Genomic DNA, 12891 nt, shown 5'->3' with positions numbered 1-12891 from the left:
ACAAGCGCGGATTTTTAAACAATTTTTTCTCAGGCAACAACAGAGCAACAAGCGTGGATTTTTAAACAATTTTTTCTCAGCAATTTTTTCAACAGACCACCAATCGTGGATTTTTTTGGACAAACGTTTGGTTGTCTGTTGTTGTCTAAGAAAAAATTGTTTAAAAATCCACGCTTGGTGGTCTGTTGTTGTCTGAGAAAAAATTGTTTAAAAATCCACGCTTGGTGGTCTGTTGTTGTCTGAGAAAAAATTGTTTAAAAATCCACGCTTGGTGGTCTGTTGTTGTCTGAGAAAAAATTGTTTAAAAATCCACGCTTGGTGGTCTGTTGTTGTCTGAGAAAAAATTGTTTAAAAATCCACGCTTGGTGGTCTGTTGTTGTCTGAGAAAAAATTGTTTAAAAATCCACGCTTGGTGGTCTGTTGTTGGCTAAGAAAAAATTGTTTAAAAATCCACGCTTGGTGGTCTGTTGTTGGCTGAGAAAAAATTGTTTAAAAATCCACGCTTGGTAGTCTGTTGTTGGCTGAGAAAAAAATTGTTTAAAAATCCACGCTTGGTGGTCTGTTGTTGGCTGAGAACAAATTGTTTAAACATCCACGCTTGGTGCTGTGTTGTTGGCTGAGAAAAAATTGTTTAAAAATCCACGCTTGGTGCTGTGTTGTTGGCTGAGAAAAAATTGTTTAAAAATCCACGCTTGGTGCTGTGTTGTTGGCTGAGAAAAAATTGTTTAAAAATCCACGCTTGGTGGTCTGTTGTTGTCTGAGAAAAAATTGTTTAAAAATCCACGCTTGGTGGTCTGTTGTTGGCTAAGAAAAAATTGTTTAAAAATCCACGCTTGCTGGTCTGTTGTTGGCTGAGAAAAAAATTGTTTAAAAATCCACGCTTGGTGGTCTGTTGTTGGCTGAGAAAAAATTGTTTAAAAATCCACGCTTGGTAGTCTGTTGTTGGCTGAGAAAAAAATTGTTTAAAAATCCACGCTTGGTGGTCTGTTGTTGGCTGAGAACAAATTGTTTAAACATCCACGCTTGGTGCTGTGTTGTTGGCTGAGAAAAAATTGTTTAAAAATCCACGCTTGGTGCTGTGTTGTTGGCTGAGAAAAAATTGTTTAAAAATCCACGCTTGGTGCTGTGTTGTTGGCTGAGAAAAAATTGTTTAAAAATCCACGCTTGGTGCTGTGTTGTTGGCTGAGAAAAAATTGTTTAAAAATCCACGCTTGGTGGTCTGTTGTTGGCTGAGAAAAAATTGTTTAAAAATCCACGCTTGGTGGTCTGTTGTTGGCTGAGAAAAAAATTGTTTAAAAATCCACGCTTGGTGGTCTGTTGTTGGCTGAGAAAAAAATTGTTTAAAAATCCACGCTTGGTGCTGTGTTGTTGGCTGAGAAAAAATTGTTTAAAAATCCACGCTTGGTGGTCTGTTGTTGGCTGAGAAAAAATTGTTTAAAAATCCACGCTTGGTGCTGTGTTGTTGGCTGAGAAAAAATTGTTTAAAAATCCACGCTTGGTGCTGTGTTGTTGGCTGAGAAAAAATTGTTTAAAAATCCACGCTTGGTGCTGTGTTGTTGGCTGAGAAAAAATTGTTTAAAAATCCACGCTTGGTGCTGTGTTGTTGGCTGAGAAAAAATTGTTTAAAAATCCACGCTTGGTGCTGTGTTGTTGGCTGAGAAAAAAATGTTTAAAAATCCACGCTTGGTGCTGTGTTGTTGGCTGAGAAAAAATTGTTTAAAAATCCACGCTTGGTGCTGTGTTGTTGGCTGAGAAAAAATTTTTTAAAAATCCACGCTTGGTGCTGTGTTGTTGGCTGAGAAAATATTGTTTAAAAATCCACGCTGGGTGCTGTGTTGTTGGCTGAGAAAAAATTGTTTAAAAATCCACGCTTGGTGGTCTGTTGTTAGCTGAAAAAAACGAAAGAATTTTCACAGTTTAAATTTAATTGCTCGTTAACACTTCAAGACTATATCTAACGTCATTCTTTAATTACATTGTTCAGAGTTAGACAGACAATACAGTATTTAGATGTAGGTCAAATACAAAGCAACAACAACAGCACACAAAGTCACCACAAACAGACAAAGCGGCGACGTTTGTCTGTTTTTTTATCTAGATTAATATCTTCTATAAACTGAGAATACAATTTCAAATGGGTATTGTTTGGATATCACAATGGCTTGCCCCCCCCACAACAGTATAGTTTTTTTTGTCATACAGTATGCCGAACGTTATACACATAAAATAGGTCTGTCGTTTATCTGTCTTTCATAGGCATAGGATACGGTCGCCAAACATCTCACTGACAACTATCAGCGGTGTGTGATCACAACAATAGCTCTCATAGATATCATCTTTAACAAAAAGGTGAAATTATAAGGTTTGTCTCGAAAAAAAGCTCGAAGAAAGACATTGAAGAGTAACAAGTCACGAAGTGTACACTTGGAATGTGGAACTAATCATGTAACTATACTCATGAATGCCTCTTCTTGCTAATTTTCCTATTAATAGATTTTTTTTTTTTTTGTTAAAATGGTCACATAACTTAGTAACCTGATGGTTATGGCCACTTTTCCTAACAACTGAACTGGGCCATAACAAATTTCAGTGTTAAGTTAAACGTGAGACATTTGAATGTTATTTGTCAGCATTAGAGGATTGGCTGCAATCTCAGTACTAAAAACAATGTAAAAGAAACACAATTTGAATATAATTCCAATCCAAGTCAGACCGATGCTTGGTAAAACAACAACAAAACTCATTGTGTGCGTTTGACAATGGGAGGGAAGGAACTTCATGTCTAAACAGCGAACGTGATAGTACCCCCCATCCAAAAGATAATCATTATCATTGTTGTTGTTACCTCTGTAAACTTTTTTTCAACAACAAAAACAAGACCGCAACATTTCCGCTGAAACAAAAAGAGGTGATGACAAATACAAAAGAAGGGGAAATTTTAATGTTAAACCTCGGAACAAATAAATAATTATCTCAACAACAATTGGCTGTGAAAAGAGTAACCACCATCATAAACAACAACAAAAACTATTATTTGGGTCAGTATTTAACATTCGAAATTGAAGAAATGGCATGAAAGGTGTCAAATGCTGGAGAAGATCAAAGGCAAATAGTTTTTGTCATTGTAATGGTAAATTTACAAAAATGTTTAGCCAACATTAGTCCAAGGAGCTTGGATTTTTTAAATAATATTTTCCCAGCCACCATTGGGTCACCAGTGAATTTTTTTTTAAATTTAATTCCCAGTCTGATGACCCCCAAAAAGCTTTTATTTTACTTCAAATAAAAAACAAAATTTTAGTAGGCATTTTAGTTAATGAAGTAGTTTTAAATAAACATTTGGCGAATTTGAAAATTTATTGACTTTGTCGCCCATTGATGTGTGCAAACAAAAGATTTAAGCAACAAACACGACCATCAAATATTTATGTATGTACATTGTACAATCATTCACCTTTTGCTCATAAATAAGCAGCTGATGTACATATGTAAGCATTCGTAGGTATATATGTATGCATGGTATGGATGTAGTAGTAAGCTCTTGGCATGTTTACGATTACATCGTGACAGGTGCCCAAAATCAAAGTACAAGGAGGAGGTACTTGAATTTATTTGTTGTTATTTCTGTTTTTTTTTTTACTAATAAATTCAATTCAAGTGGAAATTGCACAATATCCACTGCGATTTGTAGACAGTGGCAAAGCCAGCAGACCATAGTAGTAAATAATAGGTTTTTCCATTAAATTGAAGTATTGGATATTCCAACAAAAAAATTTATAAAATTAAATATACAAATATGTCCCAACAGACACAAAATGAAAGCCCCGGTTGTGTGAATTGGTGAGATGAGGATGATATTTTTCCAAGTGGTACTTCAAGGCTGAAAAGAGTGGTTGGAGATATTTAATGTCACCTGACAAAATAGTTAATGTATCTTAGACGATGATATAGAAAAACTGAGACATAAGGTATACCCGTTCTGTTAGGAAGGGAGGGGGAGATGGTCCCCTCCCTGTGGCTGGTCTAATTGCAAAGACAATCTGCTATTCATATTTCACCACTGTAAAATAATACGTTGTATGGGATGCTCAATGCATTCAACAGACTTCCGCATCTACTCTGTAGATAAATTAAAAAGATGCAGAAATTCTGCTCAATTTGAGTGGTTGTAAGGCACTCCGTCTTTACAGATTGAGTGCGTGTACGAGTAAGACACTGATTTTATTTTCAATATTTCCTAGCTACTTTACAAATTATTTCTTAAAATAGACAATCAATAATTTTTATCTCTAAACTCTTTATTGGCCAAACCAAACAACCCATTGATCAATGAAGAATTTTCCCACATCGTGTGTGTCACAAAAACAGTCATAAAACCTTAAGAGCGACCGCTCGTAATTGCAACACGTAATGCACACACAACACTAGTGATAACAGCTGCAGCGCATGTGGGATCTTAAAGACTATGTGTGTTCGTTTACTCAAAATTTGTACAAATTGTTACTGGATGTTGTTCGTTTACTCTACAGTACAATGCAAAAGATATTAGCCGATTACAAGAAGTTACTGAACTTGTGCAAATTTGTACAAATTGTTGAGTAAACGAACACACCTTACTTACATACTTATCTGGCCCATTACAGAACATTTGTTCCATAGGCCGTACTAAGAAAATATCTCCAATTCTCTCTATTTGTTGCTTCGCACTCTGGAATACCGCGCCTTTTCATCTCTTCATCCACTTGTTTGCGCCATCTATTCCTTGGCCTGCCAATTCTGCGTGCGCCGCCAAGCGCTTCGTATTTATACGTCTTTTTAGTGGATTCATCTTCGCCCATTCTTATGGTATGGCCTATATTGATGTCGTTGTATAGCTGATACAGCTCGTGGTTCATGCAACATCGATATTCACCGTCAACGCAAATTGGTCCGTAGATCTTTCGAAGAATTTTTCTCTCAAACACACCAAGCACTGCCATGTCTGCTTGCGCAAGTACCCAGGCTTCGGAGCCATACATCAGCACGGGTAGTATCAGTGTTTTGTAGAGCGTTATTTTTGTTTGACAAGATGTGGCTTTGTTTTTGAACTGCTTACTTAAACCAAAGTAGCATCTGTTGGCCAATACAATTCTTCTTTTTATTTCACAACTGATGTCGTTTGTTGTGTTTACGGAGGTGCCGATGTAGACGAAGTCTTTTACTACCTCAAAATTATAGGAACCAACTTCCACAGTTGGTCCGAGCTCAATGGACGCATTGCGCGTCGACAACATTAACATGGTCTTCTCACCGTTTACCGCCAGACCCACTTTAGCAGATTCTCCTTCGACCTTCATAAAGGTATCAGTTACTTCTTTTACTGATCGTACCATGTTGTCTATATCATCATCATAAGCAAGTACGAGTCACATGTGACTATTGGTGTAGATTGTGCCACTTCTTTTGACGTTTGCCTCTCGTAAAACCTTTTCCAGCAGGATGTTGAAAACATCACACGAAAGGCTGTCTCCTTGACTGCAACTTCTTTTGGTACAAAACTCTACGGAGAGGTTCTTTCCTATTTTAACTGAGGATCTCGTGTCAGTTAAAGTCATTTTACAAAGCCGCATGAACTTTGCGGGGATACCAAATTCAGACATGGCTTGGAATACCTTTGAACGTAGCGGGCTGTCGAAGGCTGTTTTATAATCGACAAAAAGGTGGTAGGTGTCGATCTGCAACTCTTGGGTCTTCTCCAGGATTTGCCGCATGGTAAATCTCTGGTCAATAGTGGACTTCCCAGGTCTAAAGCCGCATTGGTACGGTCCAATTATCTCGTTGACCATAGCCTTAGTCGTTCGCACAATATCCCTGACGCGATCTTGTAGGCAATAGGGAGTAGATTTATGTTCCTATAGTTAGAGCATACAGTATTATCTCCCTTCTTGTGGACGGGGCACAGGATACTCAGGTTCCAATCGTCGGGTACTCGTTCTTCCTGCCAGATGGTGCTAACTAGCTGATGAATACACCTTATCAGCGTATCGCCTCCGGTTTTGAACAGCTCTGCTGGTAAGCCATCGCCTCCTGCTTCCTTATTATTCTTCAGCCGATTTATTGCTGTCTTTACCTCATCTTGGCTGGGCGGTATACATTCAATACCATCTTCTGGGATTGGGTCTGTGGTATATTCGTCGTCTTCGCTGCTATTGGTTGCCAACAGTTGAGAAATGTTCTTTCCATATCCTGAGCACAGTATCTGCATCAGTTACCAAATTATCTTGCTGGTCTCTACAGGAGGATGTGCCTGTACCAAAGCCATCAGTTTGATGCTTGACTCTTTGGTAGAATTTTCGGACTTCATTCTGTCTCCTGTACATCTCGATTTTTTCACACTCCCGCTTTTCCATCTCCCTCTTTTTCCAGCGGAAAAGACGTTTCTCCTTTTCTCTCATTAAGCAATTGGGCTAGTTGAGTGGAATATGCTGTGGCTATCTGTTGTGTTTGCAGCCTATCGATGTCCAACTTCCGCGTTGTGTCTGTTCGTACTTTGTTTGCTACGTTTAGGCGGGTGCGTACCTTTGCTGCAACAAGGTAGTGGTCCGAATCAATGTTTGCTCCTCGGAACGAGCGCACATCCAACACGCTCGATGAATGTCTTCCATCTATCACAACGTGATCAATTTGATTTCTTGTTTTCTGATCTGGAGACAGCCAGGTGCCCTTATGGATGTCGAGATGTTGAAATCTGGTGCTGCTAACTACCATGTTTTTTTGCCGCTGCGAAGTCTATCAGCCGCATACCATTGTCAGATGTTTCTCTGTGGAGACTTAATTTTCCGACTGTTGGGCCAAAGATATTTTCCTATTTTGGCATTAAAATCGCCTAGAATAATTTTAATGTCATGGGCAGGACAACGGTCATATGTTTCTTCTAAGCGCTCATAAAATATATCTTTGGTCAGTTCGTCCTTGTCTTCAGTGGGAGCATGAGCGCAAATAAAGCTGATGTTGAAGAATTTTGCTTTTAATCGAATTGCAGCGAGTCTTTCATTCACTGGTGTGAAGCTGCAGACCAGGTGTTTTAACCTCCGACCAACTACAAATCCGTAATCAAACTCATGCTCTTCGTCATGGCAGTTATAATACAGTGTGTCATCTTTAGGTGTTGTTGTGACGCATTTCCCATTCCATCGTATTTCCTGTATGGCAGTAATGTCGGCCTTGTACTTTTTAAGTACATCTGCCAATGCGTAAACTTCAACTTCTCTATAAAGATTGCGAAAATTCCAGGTGCAGATTCGCAGATCATGGTCCTCAAAACGTTTGCGGGGGTCGTCAACTTTTGAGTGATTTGTTTTCTTTTCTTTTGTTTTTTTTATAGTAAGCAGCATTTTCTGTGGGAAGGGTTACTAACTGATTTTATTTTCAATATTTCCTAGCTACTTTAGTCCCAATTTACATTGGGCGAGTTTACTTGCGGCAATTGTCAGTTTGTAGGTGAGAGAGGGTGCTGAGAGGCAAAGGGTTACCATATGCCTCACCTCTCTCTCCTACAAAATGACAATTGCCGCAAGTAAACTCGCCCAATGTAAATTGGGACTAACAAATTATTTCTTAACATAGACAATCAATAATTCTTATATCTAAACTCTTCATTGACCAAACCAAACAACCCGTTGATCAATGAAGAATTTTCCCACATCGTGTGTGTCACATAAAGAGTCAAAAAAAAACCTTAAGAGCGACCGCTCGTAATTACAACACGTAATTGCACACACAACACTAGTGATAACAGCTACCGCAGCATGTGGGATCTAAAACACTATCGTCTATTTGATGCGTTCACGAAATATGGAAACATAAGTTACAATTTATGATAAGAACTCATAATGGTAATAAAATATTTATTCAGTTAGGCTGCTTGAAATTCTAGTGGAACATTTATTTTTAATTATCAAAATTTCCAGCGCCTCGACATGTGCCGAAAGTATGTACAAAAGATATTTGTACAACCACCATCCGCGGTCTTAAAGCGCAAAACTGTTAACATTTTGAGGAAGAAGTACCTGAAGAAATAGACCGATCGACCTATCTGGAACTGGTTCTAAATTTAACCAGCCATTTTAGTTGTTCAAATTAGGATTTGGACATGGGCTTGCCCATGAATAACATGATATCGCCAAAACAAGATGACAAGAACAATCTTAGTAAAGATTTAAGAGACCTTATGCTGCACTTAAGCAAACATTTGATATGTTTGTAAGTTGTTCGTTTCCTACTCAATCTGGATGTGGGTCTATCTCCAGTTCTGAAAATGTGGCTGCCACATGAGTTAGTTGAGTAGGTTTGACAGGGCAATTGGAAAGGTGCAGTATGTTGTGCGGGATGTTGGGCAGGTGTCATCAATCCTTGCCGTATAAGAATTTAGACGGCTGCACCATACAGAGCATTTTTTTCCTTTAATATTCCACTTGGGAACATAGGGCTTCTACAAGATTGTTCCAACTTTTTCTATCGTTACATAATATTTTTATATCATCTAAAGTTTTGTTTGCTTTCTTCAGCTCATTGAGTATGGTTCCGCGCCATGTAAATTTGGGCGGCCAGGGCGTCTGCTTCCTTGTGGGTTCCATTCCAATGCCATCCTAGAAATGCTGTTGTGTGGTTTTCGCAATGTACGCCCTATCCATTTCTATTTTCTCCTTGCAATCTGCCGGGCGATTGGTTCTTCATTTGCCATCTGGTATAGTGCAGGGTTTGAGATTTTGTTGGGTCAAAATATTTTGCTTATTATCCGGAGGCATTTGTTCACCAATATCTGGAATTTTTGGGTTATGGTGTTTGTTACGGGCCAAGATTCGCTTCCGTAAAGCAATGTGGACTACACACATGCATTAAACAAACATAGTTTTGTTTTATACGATATCTGGCTTGATCGCCAGGTTTTGTTGAGTCTTCCAAATGCCAATCTAGCTTTCTTAAGTCTATTATCAAAATCCTCTTCTACGCCATTTTCTGTTGACATAGTGACCCCGAGATAACAAAAATTCTCTACATATTTTAAAGTTTTGTTTTTATTTTAAATGCGTTGTCGCTGGTGGTGTTTATTCGCATTGCCTCTGTTTTATCAATGTATATTTCCAGTCCGGCTTTGCTTGCTCAGGTCGTCCAATTTGCTTTGCATATCGCTGAATTTATGGGACAAGAGACATATATCGTCCGCGATGTCTAGGTCTTCAAGGCGATTGTTAAAACCCCATACAATGCCACGTTTCTTTTCGCATATTTTAATCATAATTTCATCGAGAACTACTGCAAATAAGAGATGTGAGAGAGGGCATCCTTGTTTGACCCCTGCATTGGTATAAAAGGATTCTCTTTTTCTGCCTCTGTGTAGAACGCAAATTGCTGCCTTCATATTGCCCCCATAGAACGGTACCTTCCGATTTTCGGTATGTTGAAGGTTGAAGGTTCCACCCAAATGGCTAAACTTTGGTATTTAGGTTTCGTTAGGGGTATTCAACTTTCTTAGTTTTTCGGCATAGGTCCACGCCTTCATATAGCCCCCATAAAACGGTACCTCCCGATTTTCGGTATTTTGAGGGTTATGGTAACAATAATCCATCGAAGCGGCTGAAATTTGTTATTTAGTTTTCGTTGGGGGTATTCAACTTTCATCTCTAAATTTGTCGGTATAGGTCCACGCCTTCATATAGCCCCCATAGAACGGTACGTCCCGATTTTCGGTATTTCGAAGGTTGTGGCTTCAATGTTCCACCCAAATGGCTGAAATTTGGTATTAAGTCTTGGTTGGTGGTATAAAACTTTCCACCGGAAATTTGTCCGTACAAGGCCACGCCTTCATATAGCTCCCTTAGATCGGTACCTCCAGATTTTCGGTATTTTGAAGGTTGGGGCCACAACAACCCACCGAAATGGCTGTCATTTGGTATTTCGTCTATGTTGGAGGTAAAAACCTATCCGACTGAATTTCGTCGGTATAGGTCCACGTTTCAATGGAAGGGTACCTCCCGATTTTCGTAATTCTGAAGGTTGTCACGTCCCACCGAAATTACTGAAATTTGTTATTTAGTCTTCCACGCGGTTATAAAATATTCCAGAAGAAAATTATCATGGTGGAATAACATTCTAATTTGTTTTCGCGATATATTGTCTACTTTCCGGTATTTGGTCTAATTGGCTTTGGTAAATCATATTTTTGCAGTCGTTGACCTCGACAGTTTACTATCTTTCAGAAGTGTAAGACATCTATTATAATCTCCGGAAGACGGGTTTCCAATTTGGTTAGCAATATTACCAGACAAACTATCTTTATGTTATTTCCAGAGATATTTTTAAATACAAAAAAGAGGTTAGTCCTCAAATAACGCGAAGTAACACTCTTAAATAAAAACATGATGCATTATTTGGATGAATCTGGTAAACTCTACCCATTTTATCGTACCTTCTGTTATTCTCCTATCCTTCCACCAAGGCATCCCTCTTTCTTCGCTGAAATTTGTTCGACTTCCAGACATAGAAAGATGAACTGCTGGATATAATAACGTTTTTTGCGATCAAAAAAGACTCATACGGTCGTTTAAGGTTATCTTTTGTAAAATTACATATTCTCCCCATTTTCAATGTGCACAGTGAGATGGGATATTGAAGGGCATCATTCATGTACAGGGAATGCAAGTATCCTCCATACTGCTTCCCTACTACTTATGTAGTTCTTTTCACCAAAAAATCCAAACCAAACAACATGCGCTCCATTATTTTTCACTGTGTAAACAGCTTTTTTTGAATATACCTTGTAAACCAAGCCAAAATATTGTTACCTTCAAAAAACTACACTTCAGTGCAAGCGAACCGAACAAGGTCCAACTAAAAGAAAAACAAAGCAAAAATTCCAAAAAAATATATAAAAACAGCTAAAATACTCTTCACTCTTTTTGGCTGCGCACCAGACTTAGCAGCCAGTGAGTTGTCTCCCAACCAAACCATGACTGCTGTTGGCTAATTGAAAACAAAAGTGATTGGCGACAAGAGCAGAGTCATCGCCACCAGCACCACACTACCGTCGTCCGTCCGGTTGTCCATCATAGACTCTGGTTTATATCGGTTAATTATAAGCAAACGTCTTTGGCCGTTATTATCACTATTATATTAGAGGAGGTTAAATGGAAATTTTTAAGGCCTTTGATTTGGTCAAACTTTTTGATATAATAAAAACAAATCAAACCTTTCATTTTGATTGGCATACATATTTATAAAGTTGTTTTAATTTACCTTTTGTTTTTTTTTCTGTTCTGTGTTTTCGCCTTTAAACCGCTACTATAAATTTTAGGAAATAATCCAATTTGAAAAACTCTTTTTATCTTTTGCATACAAATTATTTCTTTTTTCTGGTTAACACAATTTGTTTCTGTTGCTATTAACAAAAAACTCTCTCTTGTGCACTCTTTTTTCCTTTACTTTTTTGGTTACAATTTCTTCTTGGTATTTCGTATTTTTACATTATTTAACTTCTTTTACACACTCACTCTCTCATTCATAGATTGCATTTTTCGTACACAATTGTTTATTATAATTTTTTCTTCATAAATGACTTGGCTTTTATTTATTTTTTAAACTTCTTCTTTAACTTTCGAAACAAATGGATGGCATGGATGTGTATGATGGATGATGCATGTGTTTGTAATGTTTATGTTTATATTTGCAATGAAACGAATGAAGCAATGAACACGACCGGGTTTTTGGTATCACTCTTCGCCACTTACAAACTTTCCACGAAATCACCGTTTGTTACCGTTATTGATGTCTGTGCGCGTCCACGATTAGTTAACAACTGATCCGGCTAGGGGCGATGTAGTGTTGTGTAGCAACAATCAACATAATTTTTTCAAAGAGTTTAAACTTGAATTAACTCTTAATACTTGTTTAAACGAAACTGGGAGAGTTTGTAACGTCTTTCAGAGTCGCCATGCTTCTCTTGTCAATAAAGCGGCAAAATAAATAAATGTCATGAATCGCATAGCAAAGACCCAAACCAATTGATGGATGGGAATGACCCTAGCAAAAAATTTTGGAAGTTGTGCATGTGAGTTATGATTTCACAACATCCTTTGATGCAGTCCACACGGAGTTATGAAAAATGCACTCCGTTGGATACAATTTATAAGCAGTTGCTGGGGTCTTTTGCATTGTACTATACAGTAAAAGTACAAAATCCCAGCAAAAAGGAGCGCGCAGCTAGGATTCTCTCCATTTTGCTTCCACAACACATAGCTAGGATGTAGTCCATTTTCGATCCAAATCACGTCATTTGATGCAGTGTTTTGGATTGAATTTAAATGCAGTCTATAGATGCCGAGCAAAAAGTTTGCATGGGCGGATGCAGTAAAATCACTAGAACAATTGCCGCTGGAGTACATCTTTTCCTATGAATTCACCTATGAATTTTACAAGAGAGCGCGCAGCTAGGATGCACTCCATTTTGCTTCCACGGCACACAGCTAGGATGCACTCCATTTTCGATCCAGATCACAGCCTTTGATGTAGTGTTTTCGATTGAATTTAAATGCAGTCTAAAGATGCTATAGATTGCAAGCCATTGCAAATATCACAAAATAAATAAAATACATTGCTTATTGGTGTAAAACAAGAATATTAACTCCAAATTTTAGATATGTGAATGAATTTGGTCTAGAAATACATTTGCCAAGTTATATTGAAATCGGCTCAGATTTGGATATAGCTTCCATATATATTTTAGGCCGATTTTAGGTATTTGGTGCACGAAACACGCTATATATCTCCGATTTCAATGAAATTTGGAATGTGTGACGGAATTCGGTATAGAAATTAGTGTGCCAAATTATATCCAAATCGGTTCAGATTTGGATA

General features: G+C 38.1%; 1 protein-coding gene across 1 annotated transcript in view; it reads right to left on the bottom strand.

Moving 5' to 3' along the window:
- Positions 1-11835, bottom strand: part of LOC141399204 (uncharacterized) — a 132415-nt gene extending 120580 nt beyond the window's left edge. The window contains exon 1 of the mRNA XM_073977469.1: positions 11275-11835. The gene's annotated coding sequence lies outside the window, so the exon portion shown is untranslated. The remainder of the gene's footprint in view (positions 1-11274) is intronic.
- Between the last annotated feature and the right edge of the window lie 1056 nt (positions 11836-12891).

This window comes from Musca autumnalis, unplaced genomic scaffold (assembly GCF_047663935.1).
Source record: "Musca autumnalis isolate F117 unplaced genomic scaffold, ASM4766393v1 scaffold_3, whole genome shotgun sequence".
Taxonomy (NCBI): Eukaryota; Metazoa; Arthropoda; class Insecta; order Diptera; family Muscidae; genus Musca; species Musca autumnalis.
This window is presented reverse-complemented; position numbering and strand designations above follow the sequence as displayed.